This window comes from Mixophyes fleayi, chromosome 6, assembly GCF_038048845.1.
Source record: "Mixophyes fleayi isolate aMixFle1 chromosome 6, aMixFle1.hap1, whole genome shotgun sequence".
NCBI lineage: Eukaryota > Metazoa > Chordata > Amphibia > Anura > Limnodynastidae > Mixophyes > Mixophyes fleayi.
The window spans coordinates 176,791,171-176,809,625 of NC_134407.1; positions in this window are offsets into that span (position 1 = coordinate 176,791,171).

An 18,455-nucleotide genomic window follows, 5' to 3' on the forward strand; every position below is an offset into this window, starting at 1 on the left:
ATAAACAGTGCCCTGAGAGATTGCATTCATCTGATGCCAACTATGGTTGATATGCAAGACATGGAAACCTGACTGTAGCACGCCATCTTGACAAGACGTAAAAGGCTGACTGCTGACTAAGACTTCACCTGCAGCAGGTTATTAAAACATAACCATATCTCTACTCCTATGTGCTGGACCGAATGACTGGAGCTATGACTGCACCTTTAAACTAACATGGCAAGATTCCTAAAATACTTACTCACACTGGTGACGCAAGAGCTCTTGTCACGGTTTACACATGCATACAGTGATTATAAAATATCTGTCTTATCTTGTTGGCCTCCATTCACCACCCTCTTAGATAATAACCAGGTGTGGCAGAGGCAGCTTATAGTGGTCATATATTCGTGCTATGCATTCACCTTTAATGATGGTCCTTTTTATGTGTTTATTCATTTACTCATTTGGAAGCAACGTTCAAATTCTGATTTGCCAAGCGGAGACATTCCAGTGGAATGTTTCATCCATTTCCAGCAGACACTGCGAGTTATAGAATAAACTGTCACCAAAACTAGACTTGATATCATGTTAACAAGTATAGTATATATTTTAATACTGCAATTTATTTGTCACTACAGACTGTCTACTACAGGATGTCTTCATTATCAGCTCTGTGAACCCTCAGGCTTGGCTCAGGCTGCGGTGCTTCGGCACTTATGGACTTGCTGGGACTTGGACAATAATTAGAGTCCAAGGCTGCCTACCTCTGAACAAGTTCTTCAAGCTTGGCATCTATCCAGCCATAGCAATTCCATTTCATCCATTGTTTTGGTTGATAAAATAATCTTGTATTTAGACAAAAGAAATTATAACATGATAGTTATTCCAACATTCTATCACTTTGTGATTCTGAGCTGTGATGAGGAAACACACTTAGGGGTCTATTTATGACCCTTCGTTTGTTTCACTTGATACTTTTCAATCCTTATCTCCTTGATAAGGATTGAAAAGTAACGGCTATGTATTAAAAAACTTCTCAGGGACAGCAGTGCCAATAGACTGCTGTCCCTGAGAAGTGACTCACCTGATCATTGCAGTCTTTTCTCAAAATTAAAGGCTGCGGTGATCTTCTCTTTTTTTTTTTTCTCTTTTTTTTTCCTTTTTTGTTAGTGCGCATGCACTGACTGAAAAGTTGGTGCATGCGCACTAGCATACTGGACGGCAAACTGTAGGATGAGTGACAGGGAGGGCTCACATGATCCCTCCACACATGCGCTGTCCAGCTCTGCTCTTCAGATGGCGCCAGCTTCAGATGGCGCCAGCTTCAGATGACGTACATTAACATGTAAAAAAAGAGAAAAGTTTCTCTAAATAGACTTTCATGCATAGCGGTTCTGAGCACTTCCCATACACTGTTATGGGGAGTGCTCAGAAAAACGATAGCAAATGCAAAGCAGCAGATATCTGAGATATCTGCTGCGATGCTTCAATAATACATAGCAATTTCACGGTAAACACCCGAAAACTGTTGTTTTCGGGTGTGTAACACAGGAAAAATCCTTGATAAATAGACCTCTCAGCCACTTAGTTTAAAATACATGTATCCACTCAGTTTTTAAAAAATGTAGAATAGAAAAGTTATGTAATAAAGAAATATTTTTATACGCACCAGACTTATTTAAAGCTCATATATTTTCTCCCATTATGGATCCACTTCATTCTGCAGCACTAAATTTGAATACAGAGGTGCAGCAGAGTCCAAGTTAGTGTGTGGGAAGGGGTGGTGGTGGTGCTGGACCATACTATGAGGAGGAGGGGATAATGGAGAATCATGATGAGAGAAGGTTAAAGTTGGATGAGGGATTAATCAATGATAACTGGCCATAGCCGCCTTTGCTATATTGGCCACTGTTACCATACTGTTGTGTTAGTCCAATGGCCGACAGCAGATATACAACAGTAACCCTGATAGAGGCACAAGTGGGTGGTCAGATGTGTGCCAGGGTCGGTACACAAGCGAGGAGTAGTAAGAGGTATGTCGAGATATCACATATCACAAGCAGATATTCAGAGTATGGGGTCTATTTATCATTGGGGCTAGTGGGCAGCAGTAAGTATCATTTTGTGTCATTTTCAGTGTTGCAAAATGTACTGCCGCTGGGATTTACCATTGGTGAGCCCTGGCGACCTCCCCCCCCCCCCCCCCCCCCGCCTCTCCTAAAATAATTATAAACTCCTTCACCGGCAGCCTAATGCTGCCTTAGACTGGAGGATCTGACCTCTGTGTGGCTACTGCGCATTCACGGCTATGGTTGCGCATGTTCATAGCGATGGGACATTGACGGTGAATCCACAGAGAGTTCTCCGGTGGTGATGGACTGCTATGGACTCCATTGTTGAGTTAAGCTAACATCATCTTGAGTTGGCAGCATTTTTTTAAGGCTGGCGGTGAAAATCAAACCCTTTTAAAATTGGGTCACATCGCAGTCCTCACAGAAGTATTTGGAGACTGCAGTGACCAGTGTTAAACAGCTGGCAGCTGAAACTATACCCCGATATACCCAGAGTTAGTTCGGTGGTATCTATAGGTAGCTAGCAATCCACTCCCCGTATCATATATCTCCTTAAAGATTATCAGATCTCACTTACTTAGTATTAAATCTGGCATTTTCTAAGCAATACTATAGCCTCATTTTATATCAGGAGAATGTTAGCAAGGAGCGGCCATGAATAATAAACACATTGGCTAAAATAATTACCGCTACGCTACCACTATTGCTACTACTGCTTAGTATTCAATCTGGCACTGATTAGCAATACTGTAGCCTAATTTTACATCAGGAGAATGTTAGCAAGGAGTGGCTATAAATAATAAGCACATTCGCTGTAATAATTACTGCTACGATACTACTACCTCTACCAGCATAAGTCCTAATATTAATAGAGAATATACAAACAGATAGCGAGTATTTTTATTCTTTTTAACCTATATTTCGCTAAATTTTAATCAATACTGAATAAAAGTTATATCTTAAAATTAAACATGATCATCAGAAAGTATTAGTGCACCTATAATATAACTTTCTTTTCTTTTTTTCCTCTTTTATAATATTAGTATTTAAAGTTTAGGTGGCACCCCCAGGTTGACATACCAATAAGATTACACATTTATTGGGGTTACATTTCCAGATGACAACTAGTGCGATAGAACCTCCTTCTTTTCATACCTCCTGCTTCCCTGCATTAGCTGTTTACCTGCTGGTTTCTGAACATTCCTATTATTTCCTGCATCAGCTTGCACCTGGTATTTACTACTGCTCTCGATTACCTGCTATTTATACTTTTCTGCAAATAAACAGAGTGTTTTCACCATATTCGTGACTCCTAGCTGTACTCCTGTTTGTAACCGTGACACCGGCTCTCCTGACCACGGATATCTCTGGTATTCCTGTGTACCGAACTCGGCTCTCCTAACCACGTATATCTCTGCTATTCCTGTGTACCGAACCCGGCTCTCCTAACCACGTATATCTCTGCTATTCCTGTGTACCGAACCAGCTCTCCTGACCACGTATATATCTCAGCTACTCCTGTGTACCGAACCCGGCTCTCCTGACCACGTATATCTCTGCTATTCCTGTGTACCGAACCCGGCTCTCCTAACCACGCATATCTCTGCTATTCCTGTGTACCGAACCCGGCTCTCCTAACCACGTATATCTCTGCTATTCCTGTGTACCGAACCAGCTCTCCTGACCACGTATATCTCAGCTACTCCTGTGTACCGAACCCGGCTCTCCTGACCACGTATATGTCTGCTATTCCTGTGTACCGAACCCGGCTCTCCTGACCACGTATATCTCAGCTACTCCTGTGTACCGAACCCGGCTCTCCTGACCACGTATATCTCTGCTATTCCTGTGTACCGAACCCGGCTCTCCTGACCACGTATATCTCTGCTATTCCTGTGTACCGAACCAGCTCTCCAGACCACGTATATCTCAGCTACTCCTGTGTACCGAACCTGGTTCTCCTGACCACGTATATCTCTGCTATTCCTGTGTACCGAACCCGGCTCTCCTGACCACGTATATCTCTTCTACTCCTGTGTACCAAACCCGGCTCTCCTGACCACGTATATCTCTGCTATTCCTGTGTACTGAACCCGGCTCTCCTGACCACGTATATCTCTTCTACTCCTGTGTACCGAACCCGGCTCTCCTGACCACGTATATCTCTGCTTCTCCTGTGTATCGAACTGGAACTGATGAGCGTCAAGCCTCTTTCTCACTTTAACCAGAACAACTACAGGGCAGAAGTGATTATTCGTCCCGGGTGTTGAGTGAGTATAAAAGGTGACGTTTTAGGAGACATTAGCTTACCTTGAGAAAGACTCTTGTCTTGAGTCGAAACGCGTAGGATGTAAGCTGATTCGTGTTCCTGTTGCTGGATGTTTATCTGATATAACTGGACGTTTGATTATACATGCATGATTACAGCTAAATCTGGTACGAATATACACATTACCTTTTTATACATGTTTTAATCTGTTAAGCATGACATGCTGGTTATGCAATAAACATGTTTTTTTAAAAGTTAATGCACCAGATTGTGTTTTATTATTATTTTTTGCATTATTCAATCGGTGGAGTTTACTCTGAGATGGGATGTGAAGGAGAGTTTTCTGAGTATATATATATACGAGATGCCCAATACCATCTGCATTCTTGTAAGCATAACATCATTGGGGGAGTTGGACATGAACAACACAGAATTTTTGATTGCTGTTGTTTACGTTCCCTGCACAAAGTGAATGAATATAGAAGATCTATCTTTGGGACTTCTTTTGGGACTATCATTATTAAGTTGTGAACATATTGCACTATTATTGTCCCTGTTTTGTGTTGTCTGAGTTTGTTATAGGTCTGGTGTACCCACCTATAGACAAGGAAAATCATTTATCATCAAGTGGGAGGAGCCTATATCCATTTTGAACATCTTCTATGTGTTTGAAAGTCTGCGCTTGAACGTACGTGGTCCATGATTTTATAATATTGTATTTTGGAGGGAGGTGGACTCTCCATTCCACGTATTAGGCTGCAATCTTAGTGAAGCGCCACATCATCCTACATTGTGTATAACATATATCCTATTATAATCAGCCAGATATGGATAAAATGGTTCTGTAGAAGGAAGATGTGAAAAATAAAATGCAATATAAAGTGAGGTTTGTTTTTTTGTTGCATTATTTGTTTTCATTATTTAAGATTTATCAATAATAATAATAAAGTATCGCTCGGTTAAGCAACACTAAAATAGCCTCTTTTTTATATTGATAAATATAAATTGTACCGAAAACCACCCTTTAAGGATGGGCCACTACTTATGGGCCAGTGCTGTGTGCTTGCCCCCGGGCTAAAGTCTGCCAGCCAGCCCCTGTCCTGAAGTGAGTAAAAATGAATATCCCCATTGGTGAAGGATTTTTGTCTTATATTAGTTATCTTATCCCTGGGTTTTAAATTAGTATCTGATTGCGTTTACCTATTTCTTTAACCTAATGGTTGCATTCTGTTTTTGGCATGAGGGTCTCAGGTTCGCTCCTTGGTCTAATCTGCATTTAATAGATAATTTATATATATCAATGTTATTGATGTTTTGATTTTATTTTGTCCTTTTTGGATCTTTCTATTTTTGTGTGAAGCAGTCTTAAATTAATGTTACTATTAGTTTATGTTGATGATTATGCTTTTTGGTGTGCAGATCACCTTTTGTAGCTGCTGGGCCATACGACTTAGTGCCTGTTTAAAAGGATTTTTCTTGAACTTTATTTTCTGAATTATAAACATACAAATTGATAAAACATAAAAATTAGATACCCCCCTCCCAATCTGCATTTTTCCTAACCCCATACTATGTTTTGTCCCTAATTTGTATTATTGTATTTGCTCCATGCAAACTCCTTCCTATTCCTGACACTTTCTGCAATTTCCTCACAGCCCCCGTAAATGTGCATGTAATACCAGGTCATGACCCATAGTTCTAAACCCAGATTAGCAAGCATATGGCTCTCTGATTTTGTGGTTCCAAAAATTCTGGTGAGACAAAGGTTACTTATTTCTGTTTTACAGCTTCAGCTCTTACTCTTTCTTGGAGTCCAGTCAGAACATTCTACTCGTGACATAAATTCCAAATGGCCTGAGGCAGTGATGAAATGTCAAGTGAAAAAAATAGATTAAGAGGATGAAATATCAATTGTGTAGAAAAAATTATGTTTTAGAAAAAAAGAGAAAGTTCATGGGGAATAATTGAAGATAACATATTTTCACCAGCATTTCAGATAGCTGTAATCAACATAATTTTCAAAAGTTTGCAACCTCACTACCCCCAAATCCAAAGCACGTTTTCCTTACTGCTTCTCCTAGATCTTTCTTCTGCTATAAAAAATATGACCTGCTGGTAAATGTGCCCAACACCCACACAGAGAAGTCTACCCGTTTGTGGGATGCACAAGGGTATTGTGTGAGCCAAAATTCATGACATGAGATTGCAGTCTATCAATTGACAAAGAACTAGTGACATCACTGAGCGCTCACAAAAGGGGGAATTCAGCCCTGGGTGAAATCCTATTGAAGCCTCTAGTGATATGCGCCTGTGCACATTTACGGGTATTGCGATATCTAAAACATCGCTGATTTTTGTTTGCACTTCAAAATCAGTGATGTTTTATTACCCTAACATCCCAAAGTCTCATCACATTCCATCAGAATTGAATTCCCCCCAAAGTGTCTGACACCTCCGTGTTGTCAATAGTTTCTAGTTAATTGATAGGCTGCGGCATTATGAATATTGAGCACACAAAATTGATGGCTCCATTGTGTATAATCGATGGATCCCCTTTACTTACTTTCCACTCTCTTGACTGCATGATGCGGCCCTTTTTTAGTCTTCATCTTATCTTTCTAATTAGTCTTTTCACAAATATTTCCCTTTGTCATCCGCCCTTTCCCAAATTTGGAGAACCTTGATGTTTTGTTCTGGTTCTCCTGATGTTCTCAGCCTATAACTCCTCTCTTAGTAACTTAATATGCTCCTATGGCTTATAGTATTAAATCTATAAGTAATCCTCAAAATAAATAACCCCTCCTGTTTGATCTAGACACACATATTTTCTTTCTGCCATTGCCCTAAAGACATTTTAAACTAAAATTAGTTAAAATATAGCTCATACCTTCCCTTATAAAGGAGAACATAACATCACTGCTTGAAGATTCTGCCTGTGACTTTTACCTGCTGTATCTTATGATCAACAGATAAGAGCTTACACTCTAATCTGTTCCCCAGCTGTCCAGTGTTGAACCTAGTGTCTCTGTGTCAACACTCTGCCCACTGCCAGCAGTCCTGATCCATAGTAAGCGGTCAGGAGGTACCAGCCAGCCCACAACAGAGAGGCATTGCAGCAGCTGTACCAGCTACCCCAGAAGTATGTGGTTCTAGGCGCCACAAAAGAGCCTAGTGGGGGCAGCCGAATTCTCCTACAACTATGGTGCAGTTTTCATTCACAATCGGTGAGTGTCTGGTGGCAAGGTGTCAGTTACTGACGGGGGAAAAGAAACCAATATAAACTGTGAAAGAAGAACATCCCTCCGTTCCTCCTTCCCCCCTACTGACCTGGTGGCAAAGTAAGCCCATCTGGTCACAGATAGTTTCCATAGAATAGGTAACACCTTAATATGTACAACGTGGACAAGTAGGCTCATTTGCTCACATAAAGAATAACTGTGGATCTGCAGATTACACAATACGATTAGTGTGAAAATAAAAAATGATACACAATGCAATCAGACAACCACATCAGTGACAGGTAATTGTAGTGAATGTGTCGTGGGTTGGATTTCTCTTTAATTTGTTTCCCCTTGGACCTGATTCATTAAGGATCTTAACTTGAGAAACTTCTTATTTTAGGCTCCTGGACAAAACCATGTTACAATGCAAGGGGTGCAAATTAGTATTCTGTTTTGCACATAAGTTAAATACTGACTGTTTTTTCATGTAGCACACAAATACTTGATAGCTTATTTGTACACTGAAATTTAAAGTTGATATTTGTGTACTACATGAAAAAACAGTTAGTATTTAACTTATGTGCAAAACAGAATACTAATTTGCACCCCTTGCATTGTACCATGGTTTTGTCCAGGAGACTGAAATAAGAAGTTTCTCAAGTTGAGATCCTTAATGAATCAGGTCCCTTGTTCCCATTATAGTTTGTGACATATTTTACTGTATTTGACTGAATGTTCTGTCATAATGCATTTAGTTTTTTATGTAAGACAGGAATTTTATAATATGGACACACAGCTTTTCATTTATTGGCGAATGAAATAACATTTCAGTTATTACAAGCTATTGTAAAATGGAGATTAGCTTGTAACTACACACGTTATGTAACTTTTATCTTTCAGGAACAGGGAGCAAAAAATTACTCATTTTAATAGGCTAGTAAATTTGGGGCTCAAGAGTGGGATTAAAACATGGGAGTTGGTTGGACCTCTTAGTATTAAAAAAACATAGATTTAAGTGGAGTTATATATTCATAGGTGTATAAAGCACCAACCACCTGCACACACTGGTCCCTTATGAATTCTAATCAGTATTTGTTCAGCCCCAAAAAGTAGGTGACTGGTGCATTAAAAAATAAAAATAAAAAGTTGGCTTTGGTCAGTCCTTATCACAGTAGATTCATTGGCTTTTGCTGCAATTGACCCTTGTGTGTGTAATTGTGTGTCTTGGGTAGGCGATTTAGAATGTTCGTTGCACTGTGGCAAAGACTGAATATAATACTCAGATTACACAGTACTGTCGAATTTGCATAAAATATATAAGTAAAGGATAAAAATAATGTAAGCCAGTATACAATAGACAGTTATACATAAAGAAAATATTAGAAAATATAATTATCATTTCCCAGGTGAAAGAAAAATATTACACTATTGCACTAAGAATAACTAAAAGAAGACTCATCATGAAACTAATTTCACTGCAAGTCAGACAATTGAACAACCGAAGCAAAATAAGGAAGCAGTAATATTTAGAGAGATGGACAGACACAGAAGCAAAGATGAAAACAAACCATGAACTGAAACCAGCACATGGGGAAATCCACAGAGTAGTTCCATCATTTACGCATTCATTTAGGAACAGAAACCCGCTACAAACAGGAAATTTCTACAGATTACATCCCCAAAATTTCCACTTCTAACTATAAGGATTTTCTAAACAATACAATGCTTACGAGGGCCAATGTGATTACTAAATGCAGATTTTCAATTTTGTGGGTTTTGTAGAGTCAAAATAACTGCTGACTCGTTCAAACAAAATGATTTTTGTTTGCTACAGTTCTTCTGCAATTGCATGTTATTGTTATCAGAATAAATTGTATTTTCATTATACCAGTGTGTCCGGATAATTATGATCTCAATCAATGTCTATACAGGGGATGCTGAAGGGGTCTTTACAAAGTATCTGTGCCCAGGCCTCCCGCGGGGTTTAATGATTCGGTGAGGGTGGATGGTCCACAAATGGATCAACCACATCAGAACCCAGGGGGTATATTTACTAAGCTGCGGGTTTGAAAAAGTGGAGATGTTGCCTATAGCAACCAATCAGATTCTAGCTGTTGTTTTGTAGACTGTACTAAATTAATGATTACTAGAATCTGATTGGTTGCTATAGGCAACATCTCCACTTTTTCATACTTGCAGCTTAGTAAATATACCTCCAGGAATCCTCTTGATGACTCTGCTTCTATAACAATTGATGTATAAACATATAACTATATAACATAAGCTTGTATATTTATAAAGGATTTTTGCAATGAGTATTATGTTGACCTCTAAGAAAAATTAAATAATTACACATAGACCTTTGGTGGACTTTTCTGCTACTAAAACAACTGGCTTGTGAGGCAGTAGTCAAATGCCAGTAACACTGAGTAGGTTGTAATGTTTGAGATTAAATACCTGATGTTTCTGGAGAGTTTTTATTTCTTAATTTACCAAAATAGCTTTATATTGTATTTGCTGAGCTGGGCTTTTTGTGGTGGCAAATCAGAATAAATACAATTTTATTTTATAATAATAACATAGGAAAAATTAGAAAAAATAGGTAAAAATACATTTTTATATGATTGTTCCCATTGTAACTTTTATGCAGTTTGCACAGTCACAGAAAGTTACCCCACAATTTAATCAGCTAATTCAGCAATACTAAATCTGAGTGCTTTATTCAAGGTCAGACATAATTATAGGGCTTAAAAAAACAGAAGTGCTTAAAACTCCCTTGATGCAATTTACTTGTGTACAAAAATGTGAGGTAAGGTGAGATAGACAAAACCTGCTTGACATTGAGGCATCACACCCATGCAAAATGTGTCTGTGTCACGCAGAAGGGTTTGACATGGTGTTGATATGTTGGGAAAGTATGGATGGAAGGCAGGGGCATTTTATATGTAGGTTTTAAGCTTTTATGTTTTTAATAGTGATTATCAGTTCTATTGCTACTGAGTAGCAGTAAGACATGAATCATGTGACTCCTACCCACAAGCCCCTCTGGAAGAAAGTCCCAGGGGTATCACTGTGTTCACCGGGATGCCTTAGCATCCCTAATGTGTAAGCAGTGGTGGTCAATTACAAAGAACAAAACAGTGCAAATGTAGCTTTTAGGCCCACTGTGCTGCTCGATTTGTGCAAATGTGCCTAGAGTTCTGTTGTGCTGTATAGGTTTGCAGAGCAAAATGGCCACATTTGCGGAGAAGCAAAAGTTTGGGGAGGAGATGGACAGAGTGAAGGGATTCCCACTGACGTACACCCAGTACATTGTGTAATAAGAATGAAATAAATAATTAAAAACATGCAGGTCTGCCCCCCCCAGATTTTCTAATAACCCCAGAGTTTGATAGTCTGGACTGGTTTCCACTATTACTGGGAAACCATGAATTTTGGATTCTAGAGTGACAATTAGCCCCAAACTGGTCATCACAGGACTGATTCCCCTATGCAGGGGTGTAAAAAACATTGTGCCCCACCCTTCCTCTCCAGGGGCTACCAATCCCATGCTATAAAAGCTGGCCTATAAGAGCTGGGGTAATTAACAAAATTGACACCCCAGTGGTCTCAGTGTAGTAGATAGGGATACCTAAAACCCCTGCCAATTGGGTCAGTTAACACCCCTCTATTTACTGTTTCAATGTTACTAAATACTTAGAAACAGCATTTATAATGCTGACAATATATTGGATTAAACAGAAAATATAGACACACAAGACACGTTACAGAAATTGGACTGTGGCTGAAACTTCTTGCAATTGATAATTCCCCATTACCTCCTGCCACGAACAGGCCCTTAGTGATATCACAATGTGGTTGTTAGTTAATAATTTTGGTGCAAATTTGGATAGTGCAATAACCCATAGCAACCAATCAACAACTACATTTAATCAGTCTAGGTAAAGGTTAACTGATGACTACAAGTTTCTATTAGGTTGCTATGGTATACTACACTCTGCTAGTTTGCACCTAGGTTAGTAGGGTACCCCTGGTGTGTGTAAATACGAGTACACTGAATACTATTCAGCACACATGTCACAATGTAGAAGTATTTGAAGTTATAATACTTTGTGTAATTAATATTACCCTTAGTACATAAACTTGTTAGTGTTCCATTATCCAGTGTAAGATCTAAAAATAGACTTCTATCAGACAGAACTATATTTCCGGGCAGTGGGGCATTTCAAGAAGGGAAGTTTGCCCATAATCACCTATATGTGCTAATTGACAACACCAGGTAACCTTCTGGATTCTGAATCAGAATCACTTATGTAGACAACTGGCAAACTACAAGTGTATATTGTATAAAAAAGAAATGTGTATACAACTTACCCAAGAGTAAATGCAATTAATAACCAGCAGGGGGTAATAACCCTGCACAAGGAAGCTTACTAGACAATCCTACCCTAAAGTGGCATAGTCACTGAGGGATATATTTACTAAACTGCCGGTTTGAAAAAGTGGAGATGTTGCCTATAGCAACCATTTAGATTCTAGCTGTCAGTTTGTAGAATGTACTAACTATATGATAACTAGAATCTGATTGGTTGCTATAGGCAACATCTCCACTTTTTCAAAGCCACAGTTTAGTAAATCTAACCCTGAGTCTTCTAGAGCGCTGTTCCCGTTCTTATGGAGCCTGCCTCAGCCACTAAGTCATACGGTTCCCGCCTTTGCCAGCTGGGCATTGACCAAGTCTGATGTCTTCCCACTTTTAGTGGGTACACAAGGTAGTAAAGGGTACGTAGGGTTGAGGATCTACACGCCAGCACAATCCTGGACCAGTCCAACAGGTGCTGTGATCCACACACCAGCAAAATCCTGGGCCAGTCTAACAGGTGCTGTGATCCACACACCAGCACAATCCTGGACCAGTCCAACAGGAGACATAACCTCTAGTCAGTCTGCCCCAAAAGTAGAACCAAAGAAGACATTTTTTAAACCCCCCCCGGCAGTGCTAGTGAGGAAAATAATAAATTTAAATAAGTGAGAGTAGCTGCCAGATGAGAGACTGTGTGGTCTCTAACTTTGATTTGTAAAACGCGCAGGAAAAAAACTGGCTGTGCTGACACCTATAATAAATTCATTTAAAATACTATCACAGAATCATGTAAAAATATAACATTTATAATAGAGCTTCAGAAACACATAAATGATTAAACAAACTAAACCAGCTGGTAATAAAACAAAACCACCTATTGACTAGGAACGATTTGTGTACTCCTTTTGGGAAGTGTGAATTCACTGTAAGCAATCCTTAGATATATTAAAACCATTAATAGTGTTATTTTAGCTGTAAGCAGTTTTCACTGTAGTAATAAGAATTCTTTTTTCTTTTTCCTTATTAATATTTATTAGAATGTTTTATAGTAAAAGGGAAGGGGAACACAAAAAAGAAAAAGAGAGGAGGATGGGGGGTACATAGTGGGAAGCAGATATAACAGCTCACAATATCAAGTTCAAATAAGTGATACACGAGAAATTCCATACACGAAACTGTATACCAGAAGTACACTTAAGTGCCTTGATACAAGGTGAGGGGACCAGGAGAAGATGGATCAATAGTGCTCGAAGAGCGCAAAAGTAAAGAGCCTTCACCCTCTAACAAACTCATGCCAGGCCATCCATTGAACCAGAGGGGAAGAGGCAGTCATGGAATAAGGGACACTGGTTGACTCCATTTCAAAAGTAAATTGTATCTTGGTGAGAATTTTGTATACAGTGGGTGGACAGGGGTACTTCCAATGCTGGGCAATTGCTGCTCTGGCAGCTGTAAGTATATGTCCCCAGGTATATCTATGATGGCATGGGAGCTGTTCCGGATAGAGATGAAGATGGGCAATAAGTGGAGACGGGGCTAAAGAAACCACAGTGACTTTTCTCACTAGAACAAAAACCTCTATCCAGAGCTGCTGAATAACTGGCCAGGTCCAGAACACATGAAAGGTGTCACCTTCAATACCGCAGTTGCACCAACAAAGCTTTGAGTGGGAAGGCCATATCTTTTGGAGGCATGCTGGGGTAAGGTGAATCCTATACAGAAGTTTCAAAAGCATTTCTACATGATTGGTACAGTTGGACATTTTATGAAGGTTACACTAGATGGAGACCCATTGGGCTGGGGAGAGAGTTATCTGGAGATCTAACTCACATTTGCACTGAGACGTATACCTGGGTATGGTAAAGCAACTGCTGGTACTAAAATATGATCCAACCTCTAGTATCGCCCCTAATCAATTTAGCAAATATCAAAGGTGGAGGTAAGCTAAGAGGGCACTTTGGCGGAGAAGATTAATGATTCAATGGCACAACTGCAGGTACTTCTATAAATCTTTATTGGGAGTGCAATGGCTGTCCTGCAGTTGTGCATTCCAATTGGATAAATTGAGGTCAGGGATACCTCTAGAGACACTAGAGAGGGTTAGGTTCCTGATTAGGGGGATAAAATCTTCAGAATACCCAATCATTCTATCCCAAACCCTAAGGGCATCTAATGTGGAGGATGAGGGGGTTGGAGAATAGAGTCTCATGGAGCCAGAAAGCCATATCAACCCCACAATAGGGAAGGAGGGATATAGGGCCTGTTCCTAATCGACCCATTTTTTGCAGTGCGGCAGAAGAGCCCAGTCTCTGATCTGGGTTCAGTAGACCCATACCCCTTTGTCTTTTGAGTAGAGTCATACAGGTGGAAGATAACCTTGAAGGTTTGCCTCTCCAGACATAATGAAGCATAAGCAAATGTAGTGTGTCATAAACCTCTTTGGGAGAATGTAGGGGAGGCCTCATAAGCCACCCAAGGGGTAGAAAATCTATTGAGTTGGGAAATTAGCAATGGATAATTTACTTCGAAAACTTTGGAGATATTTGAGGGGATATGGATCCCCAGGTAGGAAATAGTGCATCTTTTCAGGCAGTTACAATCTGGCGAAGGAGTTCAATGGGATATTAATGGGGAAGGCTTCAGATTTGGCAGTATTCAATTTGTAATAGGAAGCCCGGCCATATCGATCCAATAAAAATTGTAGTAGGGCCAGCAAAGTCTCTGAGCTGGGCACAAAAAAGGATGCAATTGGTAAAAAGGTAAAGGCTGTGTTCGGTCCCCAGGAGGTTCGAAACCCTACACTCCGCGGAGCGTCCAAGGTGTTTCGCCAGCGGTTCAAAGGCCAAGAAATACATAAGGGGTGATAAGGGGCAACCCTGCCTGGTGTCATTAGAGATGCTAAGTTTGTCAGTGAAAGCCGTTACTGAAAACTCTAGTGGTCGGGCCTCGGTAGAAGGTTAGAATAGCTTTGAGAATATTACCAGCAAAGCCAAACTTTTACAGAACTTGAAGTATAAATTTCCATTGCTTGAATGCCTTTTCTGCTTCCAGAGAAAGCACCAACAGCTTCTCTCAGTGCCTTGAACCATATTCGATAATATTGAGAACCCTCCTGGTGTTGGCGGAAGCCTGGCATCCCAGTACAAACCCAACCTGGGGGTAAATGTATCAAGCTGAGAGTTTTCCGGCGGGATTGAAAACTGGAGATGTTGCCTATAGCAACCAATCAGATTCTAGCTATCATTTTGCAGAATGTACTAAATAAATGATAGCTAGAATCTGATTGGTTTTTCAAATCCGCTGGAAAACTCTCATCTTGATACATTTATCCCCTGGTCCGGATTTATAAGATTAGGAATGAGGTGACCCAGCCTATTGGCAACTTATTTGGCATAGATTTTAATGTCAGTATTGAGGAAAGTCAGTAATTACGGGAATCCGCAGAATTTTTACTAGGCTTAGGAATAGTCACAATTTGGGCCTCAAGCATCTCCTCTGGAAACCCACCACAGTAAGTGGCAGTATTATGTAATGTAACATAATGTAACTAACATAGAGACAAGATCCTTCAAGAATGTCTTGTAAAAGTCATTGAAGTACCCATCATGGCCAGGGGCCTTACATTTAAGGAGAGATTTTATAACATCAAAGATTTCGAAAGATGTCCAGAGAGCATTAAGGGTCAATAGGGCATTACTGTCAAGAGAAGGGAAACGTAAATGGTGTAGGAAGTCGTGGATATAAGGGGATGAGGGTTGGGAGACAGTTGGGTGCTTTTTAAGGTTTTAGAGGTCTGAGTAGTACTTAGCAAATATATTAGCAATATCTCTGGGTACGAAATTTTGGAGCCATCTGCAAGTGACAGGTGACAAATCCGATTTCTAGCCTGCTGGCCCCTTATTGCTAGTGATCTATATTTTGTGGCGCAGGCGGGATAAAGCAGCCTGGGTGCAGGCCAGGAGTAGGGACTGAAGTTGTTGTCTAACTTGGGACAGCTCTGTCTGCCAGTCGGGTGAGGGGCAAGATATACTAAAAGGGCAAGTTTGGTTTCAAGCTCTTGTTGGAGAATAGCATCAGCGTTCATAAGCCTCAAGCCCATCTGTTTTGTTATGCCCCTTATGTTTGCTTTAAGGGAGCACCAAGATGGAAATCTCTTCAGGATTATTAATGGTGAGGTAGAGATCTAAGGCTTCTTGAAGGACGGTTTTACCTAAAGGGGAAATGAGAAGGTAAGTGGAAAGACACCACAATCGAGGGGAAAATGTCAAGGGAGTGGGGACACCAAATCCATATAAGTGGGGCGTGGTCTGACCACATAATTGGAAGGTTGGAAACAGATTTGTATTTTTACAAGGACCATTTGTAAGTTAGTATCAAATCTATCCAGGAATAAATATTATGGAGATGTGAATGAAAGGTGAACAGGGGATCTGTCTGGAGTTGGGAACATATAGGGATACCAACGTGACTGGTGCATCTTACAACTGACCCGTCAATATGAGGAACCTCCCCTTTTATCTTCATATTTATTGGGATGAATGTAATATTGGAGCTAAACATGATGGTAACACCATTCCACTTCAGGAGGCCATTGTTGGTGTAAGCTAGGGGATATCTGGAGTCCCTAAACAGAAGGAGGGCCATAGAGGAATAATGGGTCTCTTGCAGTGCTACAACATCAGCTTTATACTTATGGAAGGAGCTCAGGGCTAGCCTTCTTCTGTTCAGAGAATTAAGGATTCAAACGTTTAAAGAAAAAAATTTAACCATAAGGCAATGGCGGGGATCACAAGGCAGGGAGGTAGAGGATGTCTCAAGGCAAGGTACAGTGGCCTGAAACATGTGGGGAGACATAAAGAAAAAGCATCTGCTGGAAAGAGGGAAGGGAACAGAGGAGAACACAGGTGGGAAAGGAAGGAAAGGAAGGGAGAAAATAAGAAATGTAATAAACCAGAAATTGGGTTAGAGTATTTACTAAATGGAGAGGAAACGGCAAAATGGGAAACATTCGGATACTAGGAGGGAGCATGAATAATAACCTCCACCCATGTCCATTGAACCAACTCAAATATAATAAGACAATCTGCAAAAAACAAGGCAATCCATGACATCTAAAATCAGGTAAGTAAACTGCAAATAGAAACATGAAATAAATTTGCAGGTATATAAGAAAGAATGCCAAAAACATGTTAGCTATGGCATAGTGGTATACATGTAAAGGCATTTAGTGGAGGACATGTAATGAACAGAATCATAGACCAAAAGAAAAACCATCAAGGAGAACTGAAGTTTTCCTCTGGGTAGAAAGAGCAGGAGGAAAAGTAGGCTGGCAACAGAGATGCGCTTTGAAACCAGCTCGGGCTCTCAGTCGACCGACCCACACCATATACAGCAAAAACTGAATAAACAGGGTCTGCATCAGTTCTTGCTATGACTGTGACCCTTGTTGACTAATCAAGTCATGGGGAAATACTACCAAACTAAATATGTCAATCTGCAAGTACTCAGCTAGGGCTAAGGCTTTAGGATATCTGGTAACATACTTGACCAGGGTCAGGATGTGTCTTTTTTTATCCAAATAGGTTTAGGCAAAGGTCCTAATCGATGATCAGCATGGACTGAAAGGGTACACACAAGACATTGACACAAGCTGCAAAAGACCTTTTTACATATTGGAGGAGCTCTGGCTAGAAGAAACTATGCTGCAGTCACACTTTGGTCTTTCGGCCATCTACCGGCACAACATAGGCAAGCAGTTGCATCTTGGGACCACTAGTTGTTTGGTTGCCATCAAAGAATCTTGGGAAACCCATATGTCAGTAATCCTGTACAGCAGTCAATCCTCCCACATGATTCAGTCCCTACTGATGAGTTGGCATCGTTGGTCAGTGGTGGTGCGGAGTCTAGCTAGGTACAGGTCAGTGCACGGAGCCCACCTAAATTCGTCTTTGTCCACCTCCTCCTCCTCCCCACTGGGAAAGTGGACGTACATCTGCTAGCAGTTGATGCTACTGAGCAAAGAGGCCCGGAGCCTAACACCCCCCCGGTGTTCACCAGGGACCCCTGTAAGGAAGTTTAGTCTTAGCTGCGTGGGAAGTACAGAGTCAGTCTCCAGCGAGGTAGCTGGAGTCACGAACAGAGCTTAATGGACTAACCGGGTCAGTACCAGGAGATCCAAGTGAAGCCAGAAATGTTAAGCAGAAGAATTTTCCAGTTAGCCAAGATCAAGACAGAAATCCAAATAGGACAGGAACTGAGAAGCAAAAGAATAGACAGGGTAGCCGAGGTCAAACCTAAAATCCAACAGAACATGAATCGCTAAGCTTTATAATAGTCAGCAACAAGCTAGTCAACAAAATGGAGTCCAAATGAGAGTTCAAGGGTGCAAATACAAACAAGAGCCACTAACAGGACCTAGAAGTGATCCAATACTCTGGCACTGAATCAGTGCCAGAGTCAGCCGTACATAGGTTGTTCAAATAAATTTCCAGCAATCAGTAATGTCACACTGACCACCGATAGGCTTTCTGAATTTTACAGGGCACCGC